The sequence below is a fragment of the Sinocyclocheilus rhinocerous genome, unplaced genomic scaffold (assembly GCF_001515625.1).
Source record: "Sinocyclocheilus rhinocerous isolate Xijiao unplaced genomic scaffold, SAMN03320098_v1.1 scaffold5110, whole genome shotgun sequence".
Lineage (NCBI taxonomy): Eukaryota > Metazoa > Chordata > Actinopteri > Cypriniformes > Cyprinidae > Sinocyclocheilus > Sinocyclocheilus rhinocerous.
In genome coordinates, this window is record NW_015658994.1 from 137,887 (window position 1) to 142,996 (window position 5,110).

A 5,110-nucleotide genomic window follows, 5' to 3' on the forward strand; every position below is an offset into this window, starting at 1 on the left:
TCCTCCTTTTTTTTTTTTGTTTTTGTTTTTTTTTAATAGCTCATTGTTTGTTAAAAACATCATGCCAGAAAAGTGATTTGCAGTCTTTTTTCCAATATGTCTGTGTATGTATGAATTACAGCAAAGCACTTGTACTCCCATTTTTTTTATATGCGCACATGCTTCATAGTTTCATAAGAGCAAAACTATTAACTCCACAACATCCAACTTTAGGGCTAAGTATTGATTTCCCATTTCAAACTGATTCACACACTCTGGATTTGATTCAGTTACAGTTCGATTTGATTCAGTTCAGAAAACCATAGCAACTACAGCAACAACCCAAGTGGCCGTAGCATTGTGGCAGCACAGGAGCTTTTGCATGGGCATCACTTCACAAAAATCGATTTGACTTCACAGTTATTATTGGTAACATGTTGACCACTGACAGAGTCATACTTTAGATTAGCTTTAATTTTGTAGTTGTTCTGAGAGAAGCAGTGAATGCGCGTATTAGTGTCTGTTTTTCTGGGTCAGAGCTTTGAAGTTTTGGGTCAGCTGAGCTCGAGTCAGATGTGCCATTTTCTCTCTCTGGTGACCTACGCGCGGTGTCGCGGCAAACACTTTAAGCCAGTCTGCTGTGCTCTCTGCCTTGTTTAGTTTTTGTGAATCTGTGGGTGGTGATTGGCTGGAGGTTGAACATGTGACTCAGGGGAGTGGAGTGAAAATATGAGGGCCCTGATGTAAACATCACTTCCTCAAAGTGGGAAGGTTTTAAACTCTTTTGGGATTGAAAATGCTTGTGGAAGGATATGGTTTCAACTTTGAGTTAGAAGCTACACACTCTGTGCTTTGAAAGATATCAAATGAAGACGTTTGAAGATCATAATCATTGTTTACTTTGACTCCATTTATGTTCTTATGAGGCAAAATGATAAATAAGTAAATTTCAGCTTAGGTGGTGGATTATTGAGGGTATATATATTAAGAATATCATTTGAGTTTTGAAGATCTTTTGGGTTTAGAACAAAATTAGGGTAATTGATCACAGAATTTTTGTTTTAAAAAGGTAAAACCATAAAAAAGTGATCCAGAGACTCCTATTAAAGGGTTAGTTCAACCAAACATCACACTAAAATTTGCTTTAATATGTTGCAGAGAAGCAAAATAAGTTTATCACGGATCACTGTCTGTTAAATTGGGACCAACTGACTGAGTGTGTGATTCAGTCTACAGTGAGAGAGCTAAAAATCACTTTATTATAGAGAAGATAAAACAGATCTGGGCCTAAGAGCAAACCATGAGGTTACAGAATTTGTTTTATTTTAGAAACTCAGAGGTTTGAGACAGGAAATGAATTAAGCTTAACATCATGAAGTATGTGTATAAACTTTTTTTCAAAAACGTTTTATAAGTTGGACATCATTGCTTTTGGTGAATTAAAGGGATAGTTTACTTGAAAATGAAAATTGTCGTTTATTAGGGCTGCACAGTTAATCGAATTAAAATTGAACTGGCTTACTGAGATTATCAAATCGTCAAGGCTGCGATTTAATTAAATATATGCACTGTATGTTTCAGAGTGAAGTGAAGCGACACGCGAGCAAAGCAGCTCATGATCCTGTGTTTTCAGTGTCTCAAAGCGGCTCGACTCGCTGTAAATGCTGCTCCACACAAACTCATCTCTGCATCTGCTCTGAGTTTGGGTCGCTTATGACGTGCATTTGGGAATGCAATGTGCACCATATTCCAAAACTTGTCATGAGAAATGATTTATAAACTGGCTGTTGTAAACACAAAGAGAAGCTTTAAGGGCTCCCTGTGGTTTTCCTCCTAAATAAAAGCTTAATTGTTTAATGTTTGAGAATGACTAAAGACATCCATAAATATTATTGTAATTTTACAGTTGTACTGTAAATCAAAATCAAAAATTTATTTTTTTACAGTTGTACTGTAAAATAATAAAAATTTATATTGTTATTTTCCTTAACACTTTAAGTGAAAATTTTACATTTTTATTGTTTTAATTTTTATTATTATTAATAATTATACATTGTAAAAATAAATAAATAAAATAAAATTTCATTCATATGATTGATATTTTTCCTAAACACTTTAAGTGAAAAAATTTACCATTTTATAGTTTTTTTTTATTTTTATATATATATATATAATAATACATTTAAAAAATAAAAATAAAAGTAAAAAACTGAAAAATCTATTAGATTTAGAATTTTTTTTTTTTATTGGAGCCCAGGGGCTCCTTTTTGGTCAAAAAGCGCATTGAAATCTCCATTAAAAATATTCAATGTGACTTGTGCCCTGTATTTTAAAACTTCTAAAGCTATACAGTCACACTGCGGTTACAGACTGAAATTGAATCCTATTCATAGAAAATCTTGCTTGACAAATTTGGTCGCTGGATTTTGATCACCATTCACTTTCGTTGTATAGAAATGAGAAGCTTAGACAATCTGCTATAAACATGTCTTTTCGTGTTCTACAGACACAAAAGAAAGTCACAGGGGTTTCGAAAGACATGAGGGTGAGTAAATGTCAAAATTGATCTCTTTAAATATTTAAAGCTACACAAGCTACATCAGCAGCCTGACTTTCTCTTGTGAAGACAAACATAGGCCTTCATCAAATTTCTAGAGTTCACTTCAACACATACTGTAGTTCTGTTACTGTTACTAGTTCTTTTTTTTTTTTGTATGTGGTTGGTTTTTGTATTTCCTAAAATTCCCCAACAGCAACACATCAAACCCCCAGGTTAGCTCCTCCTGTTTGTAAACACGCCAAGATGTCAACTGGACATATGGGGTGCTGTTATTATTTAATGAGGTTTTTATAGTATTTAGCTACGACTGGGAGTCAGAACTGACAGCCTGCTGGGTAGTGGCCCACTTCGCGAAACACATGGTTATTTTTTTCTCACCGAGATCTTCCGCTTTGACCGTTTGCAGTCGCTGTGTCTGTATTACCGAGGAGATGATGTGTCATAAAGGGGGTCCGAGAGTACGCAGGTGTTGTCCATGAGGCCGTATGGCAGCGTCCGGGGAAGGAAGCACTGTCATGTGGCTCGTTAGCAAAATGCTAATTATGTTGTCAGCATCATTAAGAGTCACAACAGCAGCCATTTTGGGAGTTGCGGTGCCTGCTGTTCTTCCTGTTGTGCCCCTGTGTGTGTGCGCTAGTGCAGGAGGCTGGCATTAAACCTAGACATTACCTCACTCTTGGGCAGATGACCCATTACGATGCTCAGCAGGCTGCAGGAAAGAGGTGAAAAAAACTCAATACCTGATGATTATATACACACACACACTGCAGTGCATCACATCTGCAGGCGGCCCATCTTGGCTTTGCAGATAGCAATCCCCAGTCATAAACTCTCTCGCACAAGCAGACAATTTGAATTTCCCCTTCCTTCCCGTCTCACACACCACGTCCTGCAGGGATTTGTGCGAATATCACAGAACGCAGGTTGCAGATGGAAGTGTCTCTGCGATGGCTGCCATTTTTATTCTTGCAGTTATATCACAGGTTATAACTAGAATGTTTTCACATGTCTGCATCTCGCTGTTTTGCAGGACTTGCCCTCTGTCGACAGACCGGGTTGCACAATTTTATAGCTGCCACATACACATAGGATGGTTTGTGAAAAAAAAGGAAACCTGTCATCAAGTGAAGCTCACAGTGTAATTTAGTGCTTGCTGTAATCTGTAAAACAGCACTGGCATTTTGTGGATCTAGTCATCAGCAATTTTTTGGACGCGTTGTATGAGCTTGCAATGTTTCCTTTTTGTTATGAACTCTCAGGTAAACTGTCAGGTTTTCTTCAAGGTTGTCAGAGCAGGATTATGATCTTTGCAAGTCACCAGTTGCTGGTTCAAAGAGCATTGTGCTATTAGCATAACTATTTCAAGTCTCTACTAACATAAGCAGATTAAACTTTTTTTTTTTTCAAGCTGATGTGTTGTAGAATGTTGCTGTTGATTTGAACTGATATTAGTTTATTTTGGGGTCGAAAACGTAAAATAAAGAGGGGGTACTATTTATTTGTATTATTTAGGGTATTATTTGTAGGGAAATAATGAATATATGTGTTAAACAAAATGTAATATTCCCAAATTAAAAGTGAAATGTGTTTGACTTTATCCAGGCTTAAAATGCAAAACTTCATACCATATGTAATAGTGAGTCAGAGTCCCTGCTCCATCTGAAAAATACCTGAAAATATTTCTGACCCCCGAGACATGGAAGTGGAGACACAAGGTGGTGCTGTTCATCAGATAGCAACAAAAATTTTGATCAGTTTTTTTCATTAATGTTTTTTTTTTTTTAATGTTCTTTATTTGGGTTATATTTTATGATGGATAACCGATAAGGTGTGGTAGTTTACGTAGTGGCAGGTCTCTCTCACCTTAAAACCAGCCCCGGTAGCATTAGCATGCTGGGAGAATCCACCTCATTGCCCCAGAGACTTCCTCCTCAGACAGCCATTCGAATTCAGACTTGCCCCTTAAACCCCCGACTCTGTCTGTCCCCCATGTCTGCTTTAACGGGGGGATGTGTCTGGCTGCATATGTGTGTACAAGCGACTTCCAGACTAGACCTCAGATAAATGTCATTTTATTCCCCTGAGGGCTGAATTGCTAACTAGGGGTCTTAAAATTTCAATTCAGTGTCCCTGACCCAGCCAGGAATGATAGTAATATTTTTATTCAGTTAAAAAAAAACACACAATTATGTTTTTAATTGAAAAGCTTTTTGTTTATTTGCCTGGATACGATATTTATATTTTACTGATATAATGAAGTGTTTTAGTTGTCTCATTAAAAATGTAATACTAAATTTTAAAGATTAGATTTGTTTGGTTTATTTAGTTTAAGTTTAGTTGTTAGTATTTTACATATATGTTTATAATATGTGACCCTGGACCACAAAACTAGTCTTAAGTCTTAAGGGTATATTTGTAGCAATAGCCAAAAATACATTGTATGGTCAAAATGATTGATTTTTCTTTTATGCCAAAAATCATTAGGATATTAAGTAAAGATCATGTTCCATGAAGATATTTTGTAAATTTCCTACTGTAAATATATTAAAACTTAATTTTTGATTAGTAGTA